The 19,231-nt window shown below is 35.0% G+C and overlaps 1 protein-coding gene across 2 annotated transcripts in view; it reads left to right on the plus strand.

Moving 5' to 3' along the window:
• The first annotated feature begins 2,571 nt into the window (after positions 1–2,571).
• The window catches only part of glob1 (globin 1), a 55,864-nt gene continuing 39,204 nt past the window's right edge, over positions 2,572–19,231 (plus strand). The window contains exon 1 of one of the 2 annotated variants that reach the window (XM_073975726.1): positions 2,572–2,782. The gene's annotated coding sequence lies outside the window, so the exon portion shown is untranslated. Of the gene's footprint in view, positions 2,986–19,231 lie in introns of both variants that reach the window. The other variant, XM_073975746.1, reaches the window with a different exon arrangement.

A 19,231-nucleotide genomic window follows, 5' to 3' on the forward strand; every position in this document is an offset into this window, starting at 1 on the left:
GGAGCTATAATCAAATCGGAACCGATTTCGATATAATTTGGCACACTTATTTCTAGACCGAATTCAGTCAAACATTGCAAATTTCATCAAAATCGGACGTATATAGCGTGTTTGGTGCAGCAAATACGTGAAATCGGGCGAACATATATATGGGAGCTATATCCAAATTTGAACCGATTTCGATATAATTTGGCTCATTTATTTCTAGACTAAATTCAGTCACACATTCCAAATTTCATCGAAATCGGACATATATAGCGTGTGTGGTACAGGAAATACGTGAAATCGGCCGAAAATATATATGGGAGCTATATCCAAATCCGGACCGATTTCACTATAATTTTGCACACTTATTTGTAGACAAAATTCAGTTACACATTCAAAATTTCATTAAAATTGGACGTATATAGCGTGTTTGGTGCAGCAAATACGTGAAATCGGGCGAAAATATATATATGGGAGCTATATCCAAATCTGAACCGATTTTCACCAAAAGCAGTAGCGTTCTTCCTATGGCTAAAAAAGTTGTAGTCCCCAATTTTCAGCTGAATCGGACAAAAAATGCGACCTGTATGTTGCGAACAAAAATACATGGACAGACGAATAGGCAGGCAGACGGACGGACACGAATAAATCGACTCAGAAAGTGATTATATGTATATCCCCAAAAGGAACTGTGGGTCTATTTCGTTTCCTTTTGTTTGTTACATACAAATGCACAAAGACATAATACCCCTTACCACTGTGTGTGGTGTAGGGTATAAAAACATTCCCTATCTACCCACGGAGGCAATGTGGAGACGTAATTTTATTATCTTTTTGTTGGCGTGGACGCACAGAATAAATGGCATAAGGAAAATCTCCAATATTCCACATATTAGTGAATATTGAACGATGGAAAATTTCATGTCATATGACATTTACATATAGTGTAAACTACCCCTTAGATTAGGTCCCAATATGGACTCAATCGGTCCACTCCTTCCGGTACCACAAAAGTTCGAAAATGTTCAGTTTAGGACCTGCTCTCGAATCGTTTTGATTTTTGTTGTAACAATCATTGCCCTCCATACGTCGGTACGAGTTTCATCAGGGGCATGTCCATACTTCCTGAGAAAATAGCCTGAAAGGTGCAAAAACCCCTATAATACCGTGTGTAGTGGTTGGAGAGCAGCATAATTCTCGAACGGATCTGCCGATTCGGTCCAAAATTTGGCCTTTATAATATTTTATCCAAACTAAGTTTAAGTTCGAAGATAAACCATATCGGTCCACTCCTTCAGGTACCTTCCCCACAAAAGTTCACATATTCAGAAACATTGTGCGCATGATAACTCTTGAAGGGAGTGACCGATTCGGTCCATACTTTAGACGTCCTAATATATCTACCAGATATAGATCATGTTCGAATATAGACTATATTTGTCCACTCCTTCGGGTACCTCCCACACAAAACTTCGGATATGTTCACTTTAAGGCCAGTAGTGGGATTCTGTAACTCATTTTTGCTGTTACCGACAAAAATCGGTAAAATTAATTCGCAAAATTATGACTAAAAACATAAAGAAAAGTTGGCATCACTGTTTGTGTCGGTAGAGGCTAGCGACTACTTTTTATTCATCGTTAACTTACCGAAAAATTTCGTTAATTATCGAAATTATAAGCATTTTAATTTTACCGACAATTATCGATAACAGCAAAAATGAGTTACAGAATCCCACTACTGCTCTCGAATCACTTCGATTTTTGTAAAAGCAAATTCGTTGCCTCCATTACGACGGTAAAAGTTTTTTCAGTTTTTTTTTTAGTTTCAGTTCGGAGATAGGCAATACCGGTCCACAACTTCCGGTACTTTCCCCCAATATTTAAAAAAAGTCACTAAAATGCTATGCACTATATCTATTGATACAGGCTGAGGGTATATTTCTGTACGCAAAGCCGGCTGATACTTTTTTACTTGTTTCATAGTGTTACTAACCCGACGCCCAGACCCATGTTTTTAACGTTCTTATTGGTGAACGCGCGGCACATGTTAGCTCGCTACCTTTAGCGGGTGTTAATGGCATCTCCCCAGGTGACACCACGGGGAGGTCAGTGTCCACTTGAGATGAAAGAGGGACCAAGATAAATTCTGGGCTTTGTCATGTTAAAGCCGGTTAGGACCGTTCCTTGGTATCTTTCATTCCCTACGTCACGGTGTATAGATTCCAGTAACTTCAATATACTCTAACAGTCTATTGCAGTCTAAGTTTACGCATGTTCCTCATGCAACGAATCATTCCCATTGAAGTGAGTTCTAAATGAATCAACTGTTCTAATTTTAAGACAACAATTTAGTCTGTAACTAATTACAAACATTTTAGGACTTGAGTTTCAAAATGCATACATATGTATGTATCATCTGAATGCTGATTTCTTAACACTGTGCATTTTATTTTGTGCGTGCCACCCATTCATATTTGTTGACGATTATTGTTTTTTTTTTTGCTTTTGTTTGGATTGTAGTTTCCAATTTTGTTTCAGAAATATTCAAATCGCAAAAAAATTCTTATTTGTTTTCATTCAGAGTTTGTTTTTTTGTCTTTGCCTTCCATAATAGCAAATTTGTATTTTTGTTTATTTTTTTTCTATTTGTTGTTTTAATGGCCGGTTGTGGATGGTCGTCAGTGTTTTCAGTGGTTTGTTATCAGTCGTTAGGTGTAGTCGCACTGCTGTCGTCGATCGCCAGAGAACTAAGAAAACTTCTACAAATTTCAAATTTACTGATAAAGCCGTGTAATTAGTAAGTGTTAATTTTTTGTTGCATTAATAAGATTCGCAATCAGTGATAGTGTATTTGCGTGGTAGTTGTGTAATGTTGTGTGACGATAGTGCCGTTTAAGGTGAACAGTTGAAATATTGAAATCATAATTTTATTAATTTATTTCATTTTACATGCAACTAATGGAATTTTGGTACCTTTGTGTGACAATAATGCCGTTTAAGGTAAACAGTTGAAATATTGAAATGATAATTGTATTAATTTAATTGGGATATTTAATTTCATTTGACGTGCAACTAATGGCATTTTTGTACCTTGATAATGAATTATTTGCTTGACCTATTGCTAGAACTTTGGTTATCATCTCTTATACCATCTAAACTTTTTCTGTTATTGTTCTGAGTTGTTTTTTTTATACCCTCCACCATAGTATGGAGGGTATATTAAGTTTGTCATTCCGTTTGTAACACATCGAACTAATCATTTGCGACCCTATAAAGTATATATATTCTTGATCAGGATAAAATTCTAAGACGATCTAGCCATGTCCGTCTGTCCGTCTGTTGTAATCACTCTAGCGTCCGCAATAATTGAGATAGAGTGCTGAAATTTTGCACCCGAGGGTCTTTTTTCCATAGGCAGGTCAAGTTCGAAGATGGGCTATATCGGTCCACTCTTTGGTATAGCCCCCATATAACGGTACCTCCGGATTATAGGTATTTTGACGTTCTTCGCCACATTTGCAGCCCGAATTAGCTATAATTTGGCACTTAGGTTTCCTAGTGATCAACAAACTTATATTCCAAAGGATATGGGCATAGGTCCATGGTTTGGTATAGTCCCCATATAACGGTACCTCCCGATTTTCGGTATTTTGAGAATTTTAGACAAAATTTTTAACCGAACTATCTGCAATTTGACATTTGAGGTTCTCAATGGTCATGAAACATCTCCACGAAATATCGTCAACATAGGTCAATGTTTTCGTATAGCCCCCATATATCGGTACCTCCCGGTTTTCGGTATTTTGAAAATTTTAGCCACAATTTGTAACCGAACTATCTGCAATATGACATTTGAGGTTCTCAGTGGTCATGAAACATCTCAACGAAACATCGTCAACATACGTCCATGTTTTGGTATGGCCCCCTTATAACCGTACCTCCCGATTTTCGGTATTTTGAGCATTTTAGTTACAATTTTGAACCGAACTAGCTGTAATTTGCCATTTAAGGTTCTCAGTGGTCATGAAATATCTCCACCAAACATCGTCCACATAGGTCCATGTTTTGGTATAGCCCCATATAACGGCACCTCCCGATTTTCGGTATTTTGAGAATTTTAGCTACAGTTTTTAACCGATATAGCTGTAATTTGACATTTGAAGTTGTCAGTGGTCATAAAACATCTCCAACGAAACATCGTCAATATAGGTCCATGTTTTGGTATAGCCACCATATAACGGTATCTCCCGATTTTCGGTATTTTAAGAATTTTAGCTGCAATTTTTAACCGAACTAGCTGTAATGATCGGTATTTTGAGAATTTTAGCTACAATTTTGTCTATTCAAAAATAATCGTCAATATAGGTCCATGTTTTGGTATATCCCCCCATATAACTGTACCTCCCGGTTTTCGGGAATTTTCAGTGGTCACGAAATTTCTTCACTAAAATTCGTCAACATGGGTCCATTTAGGAGGGTATACATTGTTTTGATGAAACTACCCTCAATTTGACTGCAGCTATAAAACTTTTCCGCCAAAAAACTTAAAGATAGGTTGACTCTTTGATATAGCCCCGTAGGTGGTACCTTTCACCTAGCTGAACACATTTTTTTTAGATTAGATTAGATAACATTGTGCAACAAAATGGAGGTGAAAGTCTGGGCCACGGAAAATTCCTCTTGGGGAAGAAAGGCCTTGGTGAGTATATTATGTACCCCGAAGGACAGATCCGCCGTGAGTCGAACTTCCGCGCTATGGGGTGATGAAATTTTTATTAGAGACCCTGTGGGCCATTAGGAATTAGCGTTATATCTTTGTTCACTGTTGCTTAAGTGCTTTACAAAAACAACAATCAAAGATATAATGCTAATTCATTATGGCTTACAGGGTCTCTTGCAAAAACTTCATCACGCTATAACGCGGAAGTTCGACTCACGGCGCATCTGTCCTTCGGGGTTTTTAATATACACACACCAAGGGCTTTCATCTCCAAAAGGAATTATCTCTGCCCCCAACATTTGTGTTCACGGTGTAATTTAAGCAATAGTGGGAGGCAGTAGTTGTCTATCCATTGTCGAAAAGTTGTTCCACCTAAAATTGTAAAAGGACCCTAATTATTCCATTTTAATTAAGACTATTTTATGGTGGAGGGTATAAAAAGTTCGACCCGGCCGAACTTAACGACTTTTTACTTGTTTTTTTTTTTTTTAAATACAATTTTGAAACAAAAACCTTCCCCGTTATTTCTCAGCTAACGTCGGGTTGTCAAAACTACACCAACCAGTAATTAAACAACATCTGAGTTAGTGACCGAAAAGCCTGAAATATTTTCATCCAAAGTTTCCAATACAATAGAGTCTAATGTATGTATACTTTGAACTATACCGGAAAATTTTGGTTGCAAGTGTCAAATTGTGTTAAAGTAAAACAAGTAAAAAACTATCAGCCGGCAAAGACATACTCTCAGCCTATCTGAATTGAAAGTTTCATCTACGGACAGATCGAATGTATTAGCCATTTAAACATGCCGACAAAAATATGGATTAGGATTAAAGTTCAAAAGTGTTGCGGAGGAGGTACTTAAACGAATGGACCAATATAGTCCATTATGGAAGTGGATCTTATTTTGGAAGTCATATCTTTTGGATAGATATCGCGTCCACTACTCATTTCAGTGGGTCATCGTATAACTTTTAGACCAATATGCCAGGAAGCATGGACTTGTCCACGAACAGCATCGGTATACATTTCCAATGGATCCTCGAACAGACCCTAAACTGCACTTAGACACAAAAAATGAACTTTTGTGGGGGAGGTACCCTAAGGAGAGGACCGCTATGGGCCACTTTAGAAGTTAAACTAAATTTGGGCCAAATATTAGGAGATCCAAAGTTTGGACCAAATTGGTTGACCCGTTCAAGAGGCATCGTGTATACCATTATAGTGACATCTTTAAATATTGGGGGGAAGTAGCGGAAGTTGTGGACCAGTATTGCCCTTCTTCGAAATACAGAAAACTGAATGTTATCGTGCTCTCCAGATACTTTATGTGGTGCCACAGGGGGTTATTTTACACCTTTCGGTATGTTTTCTCAAGAAGTATGGGTTTGCCCCTGAAAAAAGGCAGCGAAGGCAAGTTGCTTTAACAAACATAAAAGTGATTCGAGAGCAGGTCTTACAGTTAACTGATCCAATATTTTGTGTGGGTGGTACCCGAAAGAGTGGACAAATATAGTCAATATTCGAATCTGCTAAATATATTAGGATGTGTAAAGCATGGACCAAATTGGTCACTCCCTTCAAGAGTTTTCGTGTGCACAATTTTGCCGAACATTTTTGAACTTTTATGGGGGAGTTACCTGCAAGAGTGGATATAGATGACTTATCTTCGAACTTAAACTAAGTTTGGACAATATATTACGAAGACCAAATTTAGGACCGAATCGGCAGATACATTCGAGAATTATCTTGCGCTCCAGACACTACACACCGTGTCAAAAGGTTTTTTTTGAACTTTCAGGGTATTTTCTCAGGAAGTATGGACTTGCTCCTAGTGAAACTTGTACCGTCGTATGGAGGGCAGTGAATGCAAGTTGTTACAACAAAAATCAAAGCGATTCGAGAGCAGGTCCTTAACTGAACTTTTCCGAAATTATGTGTGGGAGGTACCCGTTGGAGTGGACCGAGTGAGTTCATATTGGAACCTTAGTGTAGTAGAAATTTTACTATGGGCAAAGTACGGACCAAATCGGTTACTTCCTTTTGTAGTTATCGTGCGGACAAATTTTCCGAACATTTTCGATCTTTTGTGGGTGAGATAGCGGAAGGAGTGGACCGATATAACCCATCTTTGAACTTTAACTAACCCATCTTCTGAAACGTATTTCGTCCAAACATACTTGGGGTCTAAAACCATTATTTCGATGAGGCACATTTTGCCCATATAAAAGTGTATATACTCTCGTTAGCATAAATGCTGAGGGTATAAAAATACAAAAAAATCTTTTTGGACCAATATTAAAGAGGTTATGAGTATATCTTTGCATATAGTTTTTACAGAATTCGATTTGTCAAGGCGCTATTACTCAGGAACAGTTAGTCAAAAAAATCTGAAAATATATTAAAATGTTTTGGCGATGAGCAGCATCATTTTGAAATCCCTCAGAAATCTCCAAATATTTTTTCTTTATATGGGAATAAAGACGAATCGAGTTACAACGATTGAGTTGGCTGTCAATAAGATGGATAAAGATGGGCATCTTGTGCATGGAATAAGAGCCATTTGATGGTACGGATTTTCGCATTTTTATTTCTGTTATGTTGGTACATACATATATCATTTTATATATGTTAGCAATATCAGTCATTTTGGATTGTCTGTTTGCTTTTGACAGATAAAGGTTAGTCGTGTTTAGGTCAGCTTTTCGTTTTTTTACTATTCGAAAAAAAAAAAATGAATCAAAGAAACTCTGTTAACTTCACTTTTCCGAAATTTGGCGTCCGAGGTACACGAAGGAGGATATAGCCCAAATTCGAACCTGTCCTATGTCTGGTATAAATATTACGAAGCGTCGTGCAAAGTATGCTCCAAATCGGTTACACCCTTCTAGAGTTATCGTGCGCACAATTTTCACGAACAATCTTGAACTTTTGTGAGGGAGGTATCTGAGGGAGTGGACCGATATAGCTTGATCTAAGCTTTCGAAGATGAGAGTAATGAAAATGCTTAAAAAATTGACAAGTTAAACAATTTTTTGTGTTTTAACCTTTTGGTTCTTTTTTAATATTTCGTATTTCTCAGCATTGGAACCCCAGTGCGTATGATTGTTATTAATTAGAACGATTATAATAAAAATCATAAATGTTATGAAATACGAAATATTAAAAAAAGAAAAAAACCAAAGATATTTTTTATTAATTAATTGATTCTGTGGTTTACTTGGAAAACGACATAAGTCTAAAAATCAAAATTTTCAGGAGAGCGAAAACAATATTTTTTTTCAATATTTGCTACTTGTCGATGATTTTGTTTTGGTTTTTTTTTGTTACATATTCATAGAGCATCCCAAAAACAAACGCGAGGAACAAAAATATTTCAATTTTTGTATAAATGTATTTTTTATTATTTATTTAAACGTATCTTTGAGTGTGCATTTTATTATTATTTACATTTATACTTATGTTGTTTTTTTATGAAAGAGAGCGGTGGAAAATGGAAAACACATGTACACTTGTGTTGTTTTTCGGTAAATATTTATTTTACAAATTATTACCAAATCTTCATAAAAATAAAAAAAACATTTGATACAAATTTAAATTAAAATTTGTATTTCAAAAGTGTTAGCAGTTTTTGTAGACGATTGTCAAAAATTGAGCGAAGACGAAAACCAACTAAAATATTGTTCATACCAATATTATTAAGAAATTATTGGACATGAATTATCTATGTAATTAAATAGCCAGTTAGGCTTAATTATTATTAGACATCGGATTTTAGCATGTTTTTATTTCTTATCCAATTGGACTCCAATTTTGGATCTAGGCTTTTTGAGGGTCAATTTTTCGATATTTTGGGGTCATATCAAAAACATGCACAAAATATGGAAAAAATATGCTAAATATGCAAGCGTTTTTTAACAAAATCGTCAATTGAATTTGGAAAATCATCAAAAAGCGTTCTAAATTAAGTTTTTTTTGTCGTTTAACGTCGTTTTTTATACCCTCAGCATTTATGCTAACGAGGGTACATACATTTGCATACGGCAAAATGTGCCTCATCGAAATAATGGTTTTAGACCCCAAGTATGTTTGGACGAAATCCGTTTCAGACAATTTGGAGTTGATTTAGCAATGTCCGTCCGTCTGTCTGTCTGTCTGACTGGCTGGACCGCACGATAACTCTCGAAAAGATCGACCGATTCGGTCCAAAATTTGGCTTTCGTAATATTTTGTCCAAAATTATTTTCAGTTCGAAGATGGGTTATATCGGTCCACTCTTTCCGGTACCTCCCCCACAAAAGTCGGAAATGTTCGGAAATTTGTGCGCACGATAACTCTTGAAGGAAGAAACTGAATTAATCAATACATTGCACATCGTGAATTTTCTACCAGACTTAGATTTGGTTCCAATATGGACTCAATCGGCCATCTCCTTCGGGTACCTTCCATACAAAATTTGAAATAAGTTCAGTTTAGGACCTGCTCTTGAATCGCTTTGATTTTTGTTGTAGCGACTTGTATTCACTGCGCCTCATACGATGGTACAATTTTCATAAGGTGCAATTCCCCTATGACACCGTGTGTAGTTGTTGGAGCGCAACATAACTCTCGAACGGATCTGCCGATTCGGTCCAAAATTTGGCCTTAGTAATATTTTATCCAAGCATAGTTTAGGTTCGAAGATAAGCTATATCGGCCCACTCCTCTCCCAGAAAAGTTCAAAAATGTTCGGAAAAATTGTTCGTACGGTAACTGTTGAAGGGAGTGGTCGATTTGGTCCATACTTTACACATCCTAATATATCTACCAGATATAGATCAGGTTCAAACATGGACTATATTTGTCCACTCCATCCGGTACCTCCCACCAGGGACGTACGCAGGATTTCATTTCGGGGGGGGCCCAACTTGACCAAAAATCATGAAAAATTCAAATGTTGTGTAGTGTTACGTAAAGCTATTTTAAGGGATTATGGCCACTTATAAGTATCAGAAAAGCCATTTTCATGCATTTTTATAAGAAATCTACTTTTTTTCTTTTGAATAATCTTTCTGACAAATGTCCGAATATAAAGCACTGTTTTACTAAAGCAGTTTGCGGTACCCACTGTTGTTTAAAAAAGAATAAACCGATCAGCATATATTTTTGTGGGATCATTACGAACCTAATAATCTTGTCCATTATCGAAACGGAATTAATAAATCAAATTTTAAAAATTTTGAACAGTTAAAATCAAAATTTCGATTTAAAAAAAAACACACTGTAAAAAATTTATATTTTTCGGACTCCGTCAGCAGTTTTTAAAGACTCTCTCGGTAAGCACATGATTTATGTGTATAATAGTCCCACAAAAACATATAAAGACCGGAGCATCCGATTTCGAGCTATAGTGGGCACCGCTTTCAAAAGTGCCATTTCAAGGAAAAGACGTTTATAGATTCTATGCTACATACAGAACACCATAAATGTTTCCCTTCGATAGCAAATGTCCGATGGACTGAAAATTTTGGCACATATTCTATTCTACTATTCTTTAAAATGAGCCAAAAAATTTTCGATTTTTCGAATTTTATATGAAATATTGGTACAAAGTATATAAATTCAATAGAAAGAATTCATAATATTTAGGATACAATTTAAAATTTACAGAGTAGGATATTTAGAATTGAAAATAGACGAACGTGGCCCGGTTCGGTAAAGTCGCCATGTAAAATTTAAGCCCCGTTTTCAGTATATTGAAGTTTTTCATCATACGGGCTCACGTTATAGTTTATCGCAGAATTTTACAACCACAAAGAATTGCCGTTACCTTTGCTATAGCAAGATTTTTACTATTTCGATGATCTTAGCCTAATTTTTAAGAATATCGGCTGCCGTTGTCGTTGATATGTTTCCAAATGAAAACATTAAGAAAAATTTAACAGTTTTGGAGATATGGTGCGAAATCTATACAAATTATGGAATTTTTAGATATATTATAAAATTTGAGGTAATAAATGTAGTTTTTCCGGTTCAATACTTGTCCAAATATTTTATTCTGACCCTTATCTACAAATTTGCTTCAGAGGTCAGAAGAAGATTTGCATTGGTTTCAGAGATATAGCCCCGAGTTGCTTTAAAAAGTCGATAATTAGCAATGTTAAGAGGGGGCCATAAAGTCCAAGCTGGATCTGACTCAACAAAACGCAACTAGGGCTTTCGAACTTTGGGTCTGTACTTTCAAAAATCCTCACTTCAAATTTTTTGCACAAGAATACCACTGTGCAGCATAGTGCTATTTACTGGAAGAGATAGAGTCTGATTCGGATTATTTTTTTTACTTTTATTATAATGTTAAAGAAGAAGCATTATAATTTTTATAGCATTATAATTTTGTCCAGATTCGATTTAAGTTCGAAGATGGGCCATATAGGTCCACTCCTTCAGGTACCTCCCCACAAATGTTCAAAAATTGTCGCAAAACTTGTGCGCACGATAACTCTTGTAGGGAATAACCGATTTGGTCCATACTTTGCACATTATGAAATTTCTACCAGACTTAGATGAGGCTCCAATACGGACTCAATCGGTAAACTCCTTCGAGTACCTCCCACACAAAATTTCGGAAAAGTTCAGTTTAGGACCTTGGTTTTTGTTGTAACATCTTGTATTCACTGTCCCCTATACGAAGGTACAAGTTTCCTCAGGGGCAAGTCCATACTTCCTGAAAAAATAGCCTGAAAGTTGAAAAACAACCCCTATGACACCATGTTTATGGGTGGAAGCGCAAGATAATTCTCGAACGGAAATGCCGATTCCGGCCAAAATTTGGCCTTCGTAATATTGTTTCCAAACTTAGTTTAAGATCGTAGATAAGCCATATCGGTCCATTCCTTCAGGTACCTACCCCACAAAAGTTCAAAAATATTCGGAAAAATTGATAACTCTTGATGGGAGTGACCGATTTGGTCCATACTTTACACATTCTCATAATATCTACCAGATACAGATCAGGTTCGAATATGGACTATATTGTCCACTCCATCCCGTACCTCACACACAAAATTTTGGATAAGTTCACTTAAAGACTTGCTATTGAATCACTTTGATTTTTGTTGAAGCAACTTACATTCGCTGCCTCAATTACGATGGTAAAAGTTGTTTCAGGGGCAAGGGCATACTTCTTGAGAAAACAGCCCGAAGGGTCTATGTCGGACCATTCCATTAAGTACCATTTCAGCAAAATTTTTGAACTTTAATCCTAATCAACATTTTTGTCGGTTCATACGACCAAAATTTTGAAACCCTCTAAATACATAAGTTTTTTTGTGAAAAAAGTGTTTCAATTTGCACAGGCTGAGGGTATATCTCTGTCGACTGATACTTTTTTACTTGTTTTTAATTGGACTCGTCACTTTGACAAACACTTTGATGGACTTTGGAAAAACACCTTGATGGACTTAGTTCTATATACTTTTGACAAATAACAATCGATCGGTGGTAAGTACTTCCATCATGTCTGAAACGGATTTTGTCCAAACATATCTATGTGGAGTCTAAAATCATTATTTTGATGAGACCTATCTAATGTATATAATCTCGTAACCTTAAATTCTGAGGCTACAATTATACTTCGGTGATGATAAGGAAAAAAATCAAGTGACGCACAAAAATTCATTTGTCTTCATTATTTTCTCATACTATTTAGCAGCAAATTTGTCTAAAATAGAATAACAAAATTTTGGCGATCGCAGTAAAACAAATTTCTAATTGGTTTTCAAGATGTAGTCCACGAAGGACCGACCCTTCATACATTGTATCCAATAGACATTTTTTCATATACTTCCATTCCCACAATACTGAACTCGTTATTTTTGTTGTTACAGGATGAGTTTTAAGCCTCTAGAGCTCTATATAGTTCGAATATGACATAAACTTGGAGTACATTCATTAAGGATTCCATTTGATAGTGGAATGATATGGCATGTAGAAGTAATTCAGATTTCATTGGAAGTTTCTCTCAAAACCAGCATACTAACAAAAAATTTTTAAAATATTTTCATACAAAACTTGTTAATTATGTACATTTTCTGTTCAGAAAATATAAGCTTTAATTTGAAATCTGCAAACATACAAACATTTTTATAAGAAAAAATATAATAACTAGTTACAGCAGCTTAACAAATTTTGTTCGACCAAACCATTTCGGGGGGGGGGGCCCGGGCCCCCTGTGCCCCCCCCCCCTGCGTACGTCCCTGCCTCCCACACAAAATTTCGGATAAGTTCACTTTAAGACCTGCTATCGAATCATTTTGATTTTTGTTGAAGCAACTTGCATTCGCTGCCTCAATTACGATGGTAAAATTTGTTTCAGGGGCAAGTCCTTACTTCTTGAGCAAACAGCCCGAAGGGTGCAAAAACCCCATATGTTGTGGCTGGATATCCACTTCCATAATGGTCAATGTCGATCTATTCCTTTAAGTATCTCCTCCGCAAAACTTTTGATCTTTAATCCTAATCAACATTTTTTTCGGTTCATACATCCAAAATTTTTAAAACCCACTAAATACATTCGTTTTTGGGAAAAATTGTTTCAATATACGCAGGCTGAGGGTATATCTCTGTCGGCAAAGCTGACTGATAAGATCAACTTCCATAATGGACTATGTCTCACCATTCCTTCCAGTACCTCCTCCGCAACATTTTGAACTTTAATCCTCATTTTTGTTGGCAAGTTCAAATGTCCAAAAAGAGCCACAAAATTCTGTACGTAGATGAAAGTTTCGCTTCATATAGGCAGAGTGTGCAAGCCGACTGATACTTTTTTACTTGTTAATATTTCGTATTTCCTAACATTGGAACATTAGAGCGTATGATTGTTATTAATTAGAACGATTATGAAAGAATCATACGCAGTGGGGTTAAAATATTAAGAAATACGAAATATTAAAAAATAAAAAAACCGAAGGTATTAATTGAACTATCATGACCTAAGGAGTTTCTATTGAATATGTGATGCCTAGCGAAGTCCACACACATCCAACTAATATGCTACGATCGTTTCGCTGGTGGTTATTCAGCTCATCAAGCATATCAAATGTCAAATCAAACTTATTGCAAATTTGCAGTTGCGAAGTATTTTTGAAGCCTTTTTAATATCAAGTTAACTTAGTGTCTCTGGACTTCCTAGAATCATTCTTCAATACATTCACGCACATACAATCGAAAGCTTTTTCCTCCATGAATTGGAATTGGCCCACGTTTTGATATAGCCCCCATAGAACCGTACCTCCCTTTTTCAGTATTTTAAAAGTTTTACTGAAATTTGGCGGTTAGTCCTCAGCAGAGGTATGAAACATTCCAACTGAGAATTTTGGGTGTAGGTCCACGTTTTGATATGGCCCACATAGAACGATGCGTCCCGATTATCGGTATTTTGAAGATTTTAGCTTCATTATTACACCGAAATTGCTGAAATTTGGTATTTTGTCTTCGTTGGTGGCATAAAATTTTCAACTTGAAATTTGTCTGCATAGGTTCACGCCTTCGTATAGCACCCAGCGATTTTCAGCATTTTGGAGGTTTTAGCCGAAATGGCTGAAAATTGATATTAAGCCTTCGTTGGGGGCTTTTAACTTTCCAGTATAGGTCCTCGTCTTCCTATAGCGCCTATAGAACCGTACCTCCCTATTTTCGGTATTTTGAATGTTGTGGTCTCAATATTCACCCTTAATGACTGAAATTTGGTGTTCAGTCTTCATATTTTTTGTGAGCTTATTGAATACATTAAACTCTTGTCTTTATATATATGAGAATTTTCCTTTAAAATTTTTTTTGACCGATGAATGGTCAAAAACGGTCCATTTTTTGTAAAAAATCGAATTTTGATTTTCGCTATTCACCACTTTTTTTAAAAAGTTGATGTTTTTAAAAGTCTCTCGTTTTAAAGCAAGATTATTACGTAATTAATAAGCTCACAAAAATATATGATGATCGGTTCATTCGTTTTCGCGCTATAGTCAACACGGCAAAGCGCTTTGTTAAAATAGGGGTAACCCCTGAGTGAGGGGTCGCTGAAAAAGAGAAATAACATGTTCGTCTGCAAACCTCTGCAGCTGGAACCTTTATACGTTTTAAGTACTCACTTTTCACAACTCAAACAACAAATTATATCGATATACACTTTTATAAAATTTTTTCCCACTCCATTAATTTTAAAATTTGGTTCACAAAATCTATGTACTAAGTACCACAGACTTGGGTAGCTGTAAACACCATATGATCACTATTTACTTCCAAACAAAATTAAATCCATATTTATTACATCCAAACGATAAAATACTTTAAATATTAACATTTTGGAGCATAACACAAGTTATTTATTTTAGTAAAATAAGGACAAAAATACATATTTCTAACAATTATAGGATTTGAACCTTCCCATGGACAAAACTACTTGACAAATCAATACCATAATTCAAATTCGTTCAAATTGAAACTTTTATTATTAATTTTCATAAATAAATTTGTATTCCGAAGTTCTTGATTTTGACCATTTTTGACCACGGTAGTGACACTGTGCGTCGCACAATGGTTCAGGAATCGATTTTCCTGGCCAAAAATCAAAATGTTGTTTTGTCAAAGATATTTAATATCTATATGGGATTCTACAGTAAACATATTGAAACTAAGGTAACCAAAAAATTAGGTACACATATTGGAAAGTGTGGGCGTGGTGTGCCCTTAAAGACGAACATTTTCCCCATTTTTGGGAAATACGTAATTTTTGCAAATTTCTGAAGAAAGACGTAGCTATTTCTTGGAAACTATAACAAATGTTGTGTTCATTGTTTTTTGTAAGGTAATTAGGATTGTGGCCTTTAAAGATCGTTTTAGTAAATCACTGTAACGTTTATACAACGTGAGCTATTTTATTTTTGCTCAGGTACTAAATTTTATGAAATTCCAAATTTAGTGGACTAGAACTTTTGTGGAACAACACGGAAGATGACCGAGAGTCTCCTCTTTCAGCCCATATATACTTTTGTACCCGTCCCGTTCCGTCCGTTAAACACTTTTTTCAATTTATTGAATTAAAATGTGTGTTTTTCTATACTGTTTCCATATGAATTACAGATTTTTGACACAAATTAACATTTTTTTAGTATAAGAGTTTTTATACGAGTTATATAAGTTTAATGAAAACCCAATGAGTATTTTTTTAATTTTTAAAAAAATTTAAATTTTTTTTTTTTAAACGCCACAATGCACATAGGTTTCAATCAGGAAATTTTTGGCCAAAACCCTATTTTTAAAATTTCGAAATTGTAACTTTTTTTTGCACAGAATAATAAAAAACAGCTCAAGTCATCTGAAAATAATTAGTTTTTGTAAATAACGTTAGCATTCGCTGATTGGCGCAGTACCAAAGTTGACACTTTTTTATGTAAAAATAAAACAGACTTTGTGCTGCAAAATATACAATTTTTGTTGTATTGCGTTGATGCATAAATATACAGAAGTGAGACCAAAGTTATTATGAATCGGGAAGCTGTTAATGAGTACTTTCATAATATTTACAAAAAGGGCGATGCAATTTGCAAAATTAGCGTAATAAAATCAGTTTTTATATATATATTAAAAATTATTTTTTACAAATATTTTTAAAATATATTTAAACTTTTAAAAAAATGTCCACGTTTGTCCACCTCCAAATTGATTTTGGAAGATAGCTGGGAGTCTGAACTAACAAATTGAGAAATAAATTCTTGCTCAAATTTGCCACAGTTAAAATAAAGTGGATTTTTCTATTTTAAGATGGGAGAATATTTTGTAAATACCTGTTGTGACTGTACGTAGTATCAAATTGAAATAGAACGGTAATACCTACATCAATCAAGCGATTTTTCTTAAAATTCATATTGAAGGGTTTCAGAGTGTAGAAAACAAGTACGTGTAAGTTTTTTGAAAATAGGTCCATTTTTTGTCATAGCCCCCACATAAAAGTACCGTCCGATTTTAGATATTTTGTGAATTTTAGCGCCACTTTATGACCGATTCGGCTGAAATTTGGTATTTCGACCTCTTGGAAGATATGAATCCTTCGTACCAAAAATTGTTAACATAGGTCAATGTTTTGGTTTAGACCCCACACAACGGGACCACCCTGTTCAACAAATTTTGGCAGTTTTTGGTCATTTTGGTCGATAAAACGTAAGAAATGCTGTTTGTACACATTTATTAAAAATAATAATTAATTTCAATACAAAATGGACGTTGAAATAGTTTTGGCCAGAAAATTTGGATTTGGGACCATTGTGCAATGCTTCAAATTGAAGACGTTGGCACGACGTGTGTTGTTTTTGCTGTAAAGCAGACCAACCAAATTTTGGTGTGTGCATTCGTCGAAATTCGACGACACATAGAAGTGGAAGAGGTTTGAATTGTTTTCGCAGACACTTTCATCGGAGTTGTATAAGGTTGCCAAGGAAAAACTTCTCATTGAACTCTTTTCTTTGCTTATCTTTATACTTCGAGCTGACGATTGATGTTTGGGTATAAAAAGTTTCTTGTTGAAGAAGTTATTGAAAAATAACTTCGGTGGAGAATATCCACAAACAAGAAACAAGGGAACTGATGAGATCCCGTGGCGTGGATCGAAACTATAGTATTCCCTGCCTTACCCCTTGGCGAACAATGCCAAATCTTTTCCACTAATAAAATAGTTGTTTTAAAATATTAAAACAACAACAATGGGATTAAGCCAGACTATTTTGAAAAAACAAAATTGCAAACGCTATCCCAATAAAAAAACTCCACAATGCTTCAAATTTAAATTTTTTTTTGTAAAAATTTTATTACAAATATTTGAAAAAAAATTTCGACATTTTTTTCGATTTTTGTTTTAGTTTTTTTTGGTAATTTTATTGTTTATTTTTTGGTGTTTGACCATCTTTAATACATAGGAAGACATAAAAACCACAAAAACACCCATATTTTGATGAAAAATAGTTAAAAAACTAAAAAGTTTAACTTTGACCTTGAATCTCTCTGTAACTACCAGACCGACTTTGACCGCTTATAATTCGTCTGAAAGCTGATTGTGTTATATGTTTAACAAAAAAAAGAGTTATGAAAATATCTCTATCCGTTCAAAAGTTACAGAATTTTGACCAGGAAAAAACGATTCTGAACCACTGTGCGTCGGCAATATTGTCTGTATGAGTACCTATGAATATTCGTTTTTAAGTTTTGTCTCATTGTGTAATTACCGTAATTATTAATGTATGTAGACTTATTGGACATTTTTCGCATATTACTCTTTGTCTTATTTAGTAATGGCTATAATAAGTTTTAAATATAAAATGATCTAATTCTATAGTTTAACATCTCACACAGCCGTGACTATTTGTTCCCACAATTAATACCTTTAGATGACAATGTATTTTGTTTACTTCCATGAGCTAAAACTAACACCATTGTTATGCAGTCTGTTGTCACTTATACTGAGTTAACATTAGTTAAACAAGGGACTTATTTTTCATAGTACCCTTCAATTTTCACTGTCTACAAATGTAAATCTTTGCTCCCACTGTTAAAAATTGCTTTCACAAATGCACAAACTTCCCCTCGTAGCAATTTACTTCCCAAAAATACCTCATCAGTTTCGTGTCAAATGTGTCAAATTTAATGTCATATTGCTCTGTCACAAAGGTCATAAATGAAGGGTCGGTCATAAACCTTTTAGTTCAAAAAAAGTTTTAAAACAATAAAGTTTCACTTGTTCAACTTCACTGTTAGCGCAGTTAGCATGTCTTGTTATTATCTTGTCAAATTGTCGAAAAAATGACATTTTAATGAAGAGTTTCAAAATTTATCATAACGTTTTAAAAGCTTAGTCAGTTTAAAAAAGTTTTCGAGGGTGGGTGGTAGTCACATAAAATCAGGTTCTCCCTATTTAATTTGTTTTAAAGTCAACATCTATCATGTTTTAATATTCATCTCTCATTGAGAGTTGAGAGCATGTGACTCTCTTTTGTGGGAAAAATTGTTTGACTGTGATTGTTATGTTGTCTACAGGTGGTAATTCATTTGTTATTACCTGTGTTTTCCTACACTGAGAGGTAGGAGTAATAGTGGGGATGATGCGAACGGAAATATATTAGGAAGTTATGCGCACAGTTATTTAAGCAGGAGCGTTCGAAAAGATTTTAGTGAAAACTTTAACATAACTAAACGTCAGAGTGATATGTGGGCTTTAAATTACACTTATATACAAATTAAGTTGGAGCTCAGAGATAAATGTCCAATGTCATGGTTGTTATTTTCACTTTATAAAGTTATTTCGACATTTGTATAACTATGTCAACATATGTCGACTTCACTTGTACTACACGCTAATTCTGGTTCTAGAGAAAAGTGGAGATAAACTGTAATTTGGTTTTATGATGTGATTGAGAATTACTTGCAGAGGCAAAATCAAATAAAATGCACCGAAGTAAACATTGTGTACTCACGGTGCTCTTGAAACAACTTTAAATGGAATGT

The sequence above is a fragment of the Musca autumnalis genome, unplaced genomic scaffold (genome assembly GCF_047663935.1).
Source record: "Musca autumnalis isolate F117 unplaced genomic scaffold, ASM4766393v1 scaffold_1, whole genome shotgun sequence".
Classification (NCBI taxonomy): Eukaryota; Metazoa; Arthropoda; class Insecta; order Diptera; family Muscidae; genus Musca; species Musca autumnalis.